The sequence below is a fragment of the Ascaphus truei genome, unplaced genomic scaffold (assembly GCF_040206685.1).
Source record: "Ascaphus truei isolate aAscTru1 unplaced genomic scaffold, aAscTru1.hap1 HAP1_SCAFFOLD_1110, whole genome shotgun sequence".
Classification (NCBI taxonomy): Eukaryota; Metazoa; Chordata; class Amphibia; order Anura; family Ascaphidae; genus Ascaphus; species Ascaphus truei.
The window spans coordinates 20,203-29,969 of record NW_027453976.1 but is presented as its reverse complement, the minus strand read 5'-3'; the positions used below and the strand labels follow the sequence as shown (position 1 = coordinate 29,969).

Genomic DNA, 9,767 nt, shown 5'->3' with positions numbered 1-9,767 from the left:
CCCATATATGGGTATGCTCATATTTGGGCATCCCATGTCACTGACCGGAGCCGGCTCTGAGTATAGGGATATATGCGGAGACGCAGAGGTGCAAGGAAATGGGAGGAGGCACGGTGAGAAACAGGGAGAGACCACAGGAAGATAGAGGGCAACAACTTCCACAAGGTACTTGTATGGGTATAATTGTTTGTATTTTGTGCAGAGGGGGTAATTTCAGATAAAATACAATTCTCCACCCTCTACGAAACAATTCCACTTTGTTCAGTAAGCCAGAAAGTCTTGGTCCCATGTGGACTGAATTTAATGCAAATAAGGTCCTTAATACACAAGTAAAGAATAAAGTTACTTATTCTCTACTGTAAGAAGTGCCACATTGCCCACTATTTGGGTCCTGTGCCCAGATTGTGACCATGCATGGCAGAGGTGAGATTCCCCCAACTCCAATTTGCTACACTCTCCAAGAGAGATAATTGTGATCAGAGGTGGAACTAGGGGAGGGTGTGAGCAGGGTCACTGCCCAGGGAGTAACCTGACTGGGGGCACGGAAATCTCATTTAGTGCATATGTTGCGGCACTGCATTGATTGACCGGTCAATCTGCACTGCTGCCTGTCACAGTGACATCCTGATCGGGCACTGTGATCAGCTATAGCACTGACCCAGGTGAGATAGTTCAGCACTTTACAAGGAGGGAACAGATGTTGTGGGTGACAGATGCTGGAGGTAGGCCAAGACTGTTGGCCAGAGTAACGTGGAGACTTACTGCACTCTGCATGCCCATCCTCTCCCTGACATCAGGGGAAGGAAGTGGCCCTGGGGTGTGTGTAGGTATGCCAGATGTCAGTGTATGCATAAGTAAGTATGCCTGTGTAGTGGGAGGTGTAGGGGCGTTAAGCTGGAGGACTTAAAACAGGCACAAAAGCACATAGATACCTCTGATTATACCGCACCAAATGCTGATAATATCATGCTGTAGCTGCACTTTACAGAAGATGATGCAGATGTCATCATTGGTTGGTGGGTTCATTAAATCAATCCATCATATCATAACCACACTGTGCATATGATGTACTGAATCAGTAACACCAGGAAGACATCTCCATGTTAGGAGTAGAGTTGAAGTTAACAGAATATGTCCAGCACTGTGGTGTGTAGCCCATAAATAATAATTGTGCACATTACCAGAACAACATACTGTCAACTGCAAGATCATTTTGCTGCTTGTAGCGTATGCTCATCCTGTACAGTGTTGTAGTAGATCCGTCTCTTCAGTGTTCACTGCAACAAAAGTAAGACATTGCATTAATATTACAGACGTTTGGGGGCTGAAATCTCACTTCGCTGCGGACAATTTCCCTTTGCATAAGATTCTTGTGATTATGTCAATGATGATCAATAACTGCATCATAACACAGCCGCTCTATACAGAAGATGTACTTGCTCTCAATGGTCATGGAGGTAATACGTCACACAATGTACAGATATAGCAAGGATTATTTCTCCCACTGGTGCATTATGGCATTATGATGGGAAATGTTGTGAGATTCTGCATTATCAGCATCACTGAATCTTTTGGAAATTAAGTGATATTCTATGTTTTAATGCAATATTATGGATGATCAGCCGGTAAAATAATAATAGCTTGCTGTATCTGTAGCCATGCTCTACCCATGATGTGCTGAACCAATGACTGCAGAGAGATTCAGAGTGGTAAACATGACTGGAACGCATCTCTGAATAATGGGCAGCAAAGCAGTGCAGAATAGGAGGTGAAAGTATTTAAAATGGAAGATCCTTAGCAGCTGTGTGGGGAGTAGACAGTACAGACTGACCAAGTAAATGGTAAAAGGAGTAACTTCAACATTACTTGGCTTTGTTCTCCACATTGAAGCTTTCCTCCTCTTTAAATCACTAATACTGATGCCATGTGTAACCTGTACTGAAAGTTATATAATCTACTGGCCTAGATGAAACCATATGATGCAAACAGGATCCATCCCACTCCAGATTCATAGAATTGAACCACCTCAACCTTTCATAACAATCACATAGAACTGCAGCTGTGCGCTACTGCACATGTTCTTGTTATGAATGGTAGTAGATGTGGTCCTTGGGTCTTTACTTCATACTGTAGCCACCCTCTACTCATGATGTATTGAATCAACGAAAACTTGCATGGTTCAGATCACAGGAAGGGGTAGAGTAGAGATGAAAATATTCAATGTGAAACCCGTAGCAGCCGGATTGTGTGGAGTCAATAAAACGACAAATACTAAATGGTAAATGAGAAATATACACATTGCTTATCTGTCTCTGTGTAGTAATTTTCCTTCTCTTCAACTGTCCTTCAAATTTTCTCTTTTGCAAGAAAAGGAACACATGGCTTCAATATTCACTTCTGTTCTGCAGTCATCCCTCCTGAAATAAAAGTTAAGCATTGCATTGTTATTATGTTACTACATACAATAAACCTTGCTCCAAACCATTTGATGCAAAGCAAATCCACCTCCCATCCACAGCTGTGCTCCTTCTAGAGCATGCATGTCAAACTCCAGTCCTCGAGGGTCCCAAACAGGCCAGGTTTTCAGTAGGGATATCCTGAAAACCTGGCCTGTTTGCTGCCCTCGAGGACTGGAGTTTGACATCCTTGTTCTTGAGCTTCTACCACGCAAGTCATCCATGTGAGTGACACTGTACTGCAGTCCTGGTCTGCACACAATCTACTGAATCAATGACATCACACTGTAAAGGCAATCTACAAGATGTATTAGTTGTCCACACTTCCGAAATGTTACTTTTATGTCCAAATCACTTATTCCCATGACCTGATATTTGTATTTGTTATTTATAGGATTGTCACAAAGAGTTGATGAGGTCACCAAATGATAGTATGTAGAGAGAAAGAGAGATCTCAGAACAGAGCCCTGATGTATACCCACGGACAGATCAATAGAAGACGAAGACATGTTAGCAACAGAGATGGAGAATGTGTGACAGGAAAGTTATGATGAAAACCAGGATAGAACTGTGTTACGGATACCAAGAGAGAGTTTAGAATATGAAGGAGGAGAGTGATTGAGAGCATCAAACGCAGCAGATAGATCAAGTAGGATTAGTAGGGAAAAGTGACCTTGGGAATTTGCTTTAAGCACAGTCTGTAGAACGAGCTGTACGAAAGGCAGGTTGTAAAGGATCCAGGAGGGAATGTGATTTAAGAATGTTGACATTCTAGCAATTAGGAGACAAACAGCAGGAGGGATACAGGGCGGTAGTTAGTAAGGCACATAGGGTGTAGGTTGTTTCTGAGAAAAGGGTGACCACTACAGGCTTAAAGTAAGAGGGTAAAGAGCCAGAGAATAGGGAGGAATTGAAGATGTGGGTGAGAGTGGGGACTAAGAGATGCAGTAAGGTGTGAGGGGATACGATCTAGAGGGCATGTGGTAGAGGGAGAAGAGAAGATGATTAGCTTCCAGCTCTGTAAGAGAAGAAAAGGAGTCAAATGCAGAAGGAGAATTAGGTAGAAGGAGAGAAGGGGGAAGGGACAGAAGGAATCTCCTTGTGGGTGGCATCCACCTTGCCTCTGAAGTAGTCAAATGCTTGAGGAGAAGTGAAGGAAGGATGGCAAGTGTGAGGAGAAGGTTAGTGGAGGGAGTCAAATACAGGGAAAAAAAGACAGCGTAAATTACATTTGAGTGTTGATGAATGTGAAAAAAAAGTAGTGTGGTTTGGCCACAGAGAGCAGCTTTATACAGGACTGGAGACATTTTTACTGTAGAAAAATCAAATATCAATTGTGTGATTTCCTTCATAGGCATTAAGAACAGCGAGTGGAAGTGTGATGAACATGTTTGGGAATTTAGCCAAGGGTGTGGGCTAGAGGGACAAGCGTGTCAGAGCCTAGAGGGGGCATATAGATAGGAGGATAGCATTGTAAGAGTTAATAAGATTGTTAGTTTAAGCGGAAAGAGAGAGAGAGCAGAGAGGTTAGAGTAGATGTCAGAGGAGAGTTTAATTAAGCAGAGGCAAATCAGTGGGACAGGTAAGATGGGGTGAGGGGAATGACTGATTGTGAATGATGAGAGCAGAAGAGGTCATGTACAACTAGAGCCTTGTTAGTCAGAGAACGGACATTCCAGATGGCATAGGAGAAGGGAAGAGAAAAGTAAGGAAAGGAATGTGGATTACATTAGATAGGTTAACACTCTTAGCAGGGAAGCAGAGGCAGGGAGGCCCGATGTGTATATGAGCAGGTTCAAGATTATAAGAGATATCCCACACATCAGCAAACATAGAAGGAGACACAGAGATAGGTGTAGAGAGAGACAGAGATAGCTCTATGTAGAGAGAGAGGGACGTAGAGAGAATGAGACAGATAGGCGCAGAGAGAGGGGGCGCAGAGAGAGGAGGCGCCAAAAGAGGGGGCGCAGAGAGAGGGGGCACAGAGAATAGGATATTAAAGAGTGCTTTTCATTGAGCAGTGCAGAAATAGCTGCAATAGAGGTCTGTACAAATGGTGCAGTGTGTAGACACATGCAAAGGTAGGGGAAGGAAAGAGGAGAACATGTGGATAAAAGCAGGAGTGTGGAAGTTAGAGAAATTAGAAAAGTTTAACAGAGGAGTGAGGAAACAGCAAGCAGAAAGAACAAGAGAGAGGTTACATTGGGATGACGTTCTGTGGTAAAGAGAAAATGCTAGGAGAGAGCTTTCAAATATTAGAGGACATGAATTGAGGGAGCAAATGTATAAATCAAAACCTGAGGGGGAGGTATAGCACGAAAGCTTGCACAGCAGATTATAGTCTTAATGTTGCGTGTACCTGTCAGGGTATTCAAGAAGTTAAATTCTCACAAGTGCAGAGTTCATGATGAAATGCTGAATCTAGTCCCCCTCCAATTTAATTTTAATAAAACTTTTCCATTCTTCATTACTGCAAAAAGCAAACAAAACAAAACCACATTGCATTACTATTTTCAAAATGGATTGAATGGCATATTCAACAGTGACTGTGTGATGCCAATATTCCCCACTCACTCGTAGTGAAGCACATATTGTACTAGTGTTGAAAGTAGGCCGGTAGAGTCAGGTACGCAGTACTGATAAAACAATAAGTGCCCGTCGTAAGTACCAGCTCCGCAACAGTGCGGGCATCACATTAGTGACGTGGATGAACATATATGGATAAGCCCATATTAAGGCATCACGTGACCAGAGCCGTCACTGACTGGGTATACGTAAAGACGCAGGGAGATGCAAAGAAAGGGAGGGAGAGAGACAGGGAGAAGATGTGAAACGGAGGAAGGCACGGATGGAGGGAGTTCTTCCGAGCTTCTGCGGGCCTCTCTCTTTCACTGGTGCATGCCGGGAGCTGGTCCCAACATCCACAAAGTGTGTGTGTATTATTGGTTGTATTTTATGGGGGTAGGAGGGTAGTGTGTATATTGTGTGTGTGGGAGTATTATATTGTGTGTAGAGGTGCAGAGGAGAGTACTAGATTGTGTATCTTGTGTAAGGGTGTTGTGTATATTGTGTTTGGAGCTATAATATTATTGGGGAGATTAGTATTGAGGAGGTATTATAGTGTGTATTGTGGGGAGTATTAGTGTGTGTATTGTTTGTGGGTGACAGATGCTGGGGGTATGCAGCAATCCCTGCACTGAGGTCCGAGGCGGCTCTGCATCGCTCGCACGCACTGTGGACGACCAAGCATGTGCCCATGATAATCATGGCCTTAGAGGGATGAGTGTGTCAGAGCCTAGAAGGGGTATATATATAATGGAGGAGGGAGGAGGAAGGAGGAGGAGGGAGGAGGAGATGATAGCATTGTAAAAGTTAACAAGATAGTTAGTTTAAGCAGAAAGTGAGGAGAGGTTAGAGATAAGGGTAGATGTCAGAGGAGAGAGTTCAATTAAGCTGAGGTATCGAGTAGGACAGGGGTGAGGGGAATGAGAGGTGGTGGATGAGAGCAGAAGAGGTCATGTACAAATAGACCTTGTTAGTCAGAGAGCAGTCATTCCAGAGGGCACGTGAGAAGTGAAGAGTAAAGTGAGACATGGAATGTGGATTACATTAGATGGGTTAATACGCTTAGCAGGGAGGTGGAGAGAGAGAGGCAAGAGGCAGAGAGTGGTGCAGGGGTTGAGGAAGAGATGTTGCATGTACCTTATCAGAACATTAAAGAACATCAATTCACACTGGTGCAGAGTTGATGATGAATCCAGTTCACCTCCAATTCAATTTTAACAGAAATGTTTCATTCTTCATTACTGAAAAAAAAGAAAAGTAAAAAACATTTCATTACTATTTTCAAAATGGATTGAATTCCCCCAACAATGACTATGTGTTACCAATATATCCCTCTCAGTCCCACTGCAGCATATACTGTACCAGTGTGAAAGTAGGAAGGTACACAGTACCGGTAAAACAATACGTGCCGGTACTATGCACCATATGAATTATAAGGGGATGTAAATCTCCCAGTCTCTCTCCATATCCGCAACAGAGCGGGCTCCGGTCAGTGGCATGGATGCCCATATATGGGTATGCTCATATTTGGGCATCCCATGTCACTGACCGGAGCCGGCTCTGAGTATAGGGATATATGCGGAGACGCAGAGGTGCAAGGAAATGGGAGGAGGCACGGTGAGAAACAGGGAGAGACCACAGGAAGATAGAGGGCAACAACTTCCACAAGGTACTTGTATGGGTATAATTGTTTGTATTTTGTGCAGAGGGGGTAATTTCAGATAAAATACAATTCTCCACCCTCTACGAAACAATTCCACTTTGTTCAGTAAGCCAGAAAGTCTTGGTCCCATGTGGACTGAATTGAATGCAAATAAGGTCCTTAATACACAAGTAAAGAATAAAGTTACTTATTCTCTACTGTAAGAAGTGCCACATTGCCCACTATTTGGGTCCTGTGCCCAGATTGTGACCATGCATGGCAGAGGTGAGATTCCCCCAACTCCAATTTGCTACACTCTCCAAGAGAGATAATTGTGATCAGAGGTGGAACTAGGGGAGGGTGTGAGCAGGGTCACTGCCCAGGGAGTAACCTGACTGGGGGCACGGAAATCTCATTTAGTGCATATGTTGCGGCACTGCATTGATTGACCGGTCAATCTGCACTGCTGCCTGTCACAGTGACATCCTGATCGGGCACTGTGATCAGCTATAGCACTGACCCAGGTGAGATAGTTCAGCACTTTACAAGGAGGGAACAGATGTTGTGGGTGACAGATGCTGGAGGTAGGCCAAGACTGTTGGCCAGAGTAACGTGGAGACTTACTGCACTCTGCATGCCCATCCTCTCCCTGACATCAGGGGAAGGAAGTGGCCCTGGGGTGTGTGTAGGTATGCCAGATGTCAGTGTATGCATAAGTAAGTATGCCTGTGTAGTGGGAGGTGTAGGGGCGTTAAGCTGGAGGACTTAAAACAGGCACAAAAGCACATAGATACCTCTGATTATACCGCACCAAATGCTGATAATATCATGCTGTAGCTGCACTTTACAGAAGATGATGCAGATGTCATCATTGGTTGGTGGGTTCATTAAATCAATCCATCATATCATAACCACACTGTGCATATGATGTACTGAATCAGTAACACCAGGAAGACATCTCCATGTTAGGAGTAGAGTTGAAGTTAACAGAATATGTCCAGCACTGTGGTGTGTAGCCCATAAATAATAATTGTGCACATTACCAGAACAACATACTGTCAACTGCAAGATCATTTTGCTGCTTGTAGCGTATGCTCATCCTGTACAGTGTTGTAGTAGATCCGTCTCTTCAGTGTTCACTGCAACAAAAGTAAGACATTGCATTAATATTACAGACGTTTGGGGGCTGAAATCTCACTTCGCTGCGGACAATTTCCCTTTGCATAAGATTCTTGTGATTATGTCAATGATGATCAATAACTGCATCATAACACAGCCGCTCTATACAGAAGATGTACTTGCTCTCAATGGTCATGGAGGTAATACGTCACACAATGTACAGATATAGCAAGGATTATTTCTCCCACTGGTGCATTATGGCATTATGATGGGAAATGTTGTGAGATTCTGCATTATCAGCATCACTGAATCTTTTGGAAATTAAGTGATATTCTATGTTTTAATGCAATATTATGGATGATCAGCCGGTAAAATAATAATAGCTTGCTGTATCTGTAGCCATGCTCTACCCATGATGTGCTGAACCAATGACTGCAGAGAGATTCAGAGTGGTAAACATGACTGGAACGCATCTCTGAATAATGGGCAGCAAAGCAGTGCAGAATAGGAGGTGAAAGTATTTAAAATGGAAGATCCTTAGCAGCTGTGTGGGGAGTAGACAGTACAGACTGACCAAGTAAATGGTAAAAGGAGTAACTTCAACATTACTTGGCTTTGTTCTCCACATTGAAGCTTTCCTCCTCTTTAAATCACTAATACTGATGCCATGTGTAACCTGTACTGAGAGTTATATAATCTACTGGCCTAGATGAAACCATATGATGCAAACAGGATCCATCCCACTCCAGATTCATAGAATTGAACCACCTCAATCTTTCATAACAATCACATAGAACTGCAGCTGTGCGCTACTGCACATGTTCTTGTTATGAATGGTAGTAGATGTGGTCCTTGGGTCTTTACTTCATACTGTAGCCACCCTCTACTCATGATGTATTGAATCAACGAAAACTTGCATGGTTCAGATCACAGGAAGGGGTAGAGTAGAGATGAAAATATTCAATGTGAAACCCGTAGCAGCCGGATTGTGTGGAGTCAATAAAACGACAAATACTAAATGGTAAATGAGAAATATACACATTGCTTATCTGTCTCTGTGTAGTAATTTTCCTTCTCTTCAACTGTCCTTCAAATTTTCTCTTTTGCAAGAAAAGGAACACATGGCTTCAATATTCACTTCTGTTCTGCAGTCATCCCTCCTGAAATAAAAGTTAAGCATTGCATTGTTATTATGTTACTACATACAATAAACCTTGCTCCAAACCATTTGATGCAAAGCAAATCCACCTCCCACCCACAGCTGTGCTCCTTCTAGAGCATGCATGTCAAACTCCAGTCCTCGAGGGTCCCAAACAGGCCAGGTTTTCAGTAGGGATATCCTGAAAACCTGGCCTGTTTGCTGCCCTCGAGGACTGGAGTTTGACATCCTTGTTCTTGAGCTTCTACCACGCAAGTCATCCATGTGAGTGACACTGTACTGCAGTCCTGGTCTGCACACAATCTACTGAATCAATGACATCACACTGTAAAGGCAATCTACAAGATGTATTAGTTGTCCACACTTCCGAAATGTTACTTTTATGTCCAAATCACTTATTCCCATGACCTGATATTTGTATTTGTTATTTATAGGATTGTCACAAAGAGTTGATGAGGTCACCAAATGATAGTATGTAGAGAGAAAGAGAGATCTCAGAACAGAGCCCTGATGTATACCCACAGACAGATCAATAGAAGACGAAGACATGTTAGCAACAGAGATGGAGAATGTGTGACAGGAAAGTTATGATGAAAACCAGGATAGAACTGTGTTACGGATACCAAGAGAGAGTTTAGAATATGAAGGAGGAGAGTGATTGAGAGCATCAAACGCAGCAGATAGATCAAGTAGGATTAGTAGGGAAAAGTGACCTTGGGAATTTGCTTTAAGCACAGTCTGTAGAACGAGCTGTACGAAAGGCAGGTTGTAAAGGATCCAGGAGGGCATGTGATTTAAGAATGTTGACATTCTAGCAATTAGGAGA

The 9,767-nt window shown here is 43.2% G+C and overlaps 1 long non-coding RNA gene across 1 annotated transcript; it reads right to left on the bottom strand.

Annotated features, from left to right (window-relative positions):
* Positions 1-1,187: 1,187 nt before the first annotated feature.
* On the bottom strand, positions 1,188-8,893 carry LOC142475213 (uncharacterized). Its single transcript, XR_012790798.1, has 6 exons — positions 8,823-8,893; positions 7,707-7,802; positions 6,159-6,262; positions 4,816-4,926; positions 2,298-2,417; positions 1,188-1,277 (listed from the first exon to the last, which is right to left on the bottom strand). It is a non-coding gene; the product is annotated as an uncharacterized LOC142475213 (long non-coding RNA).
* Between the last annotated feature and the right edge of the window lie 874 nt (positions 8,894-9,767).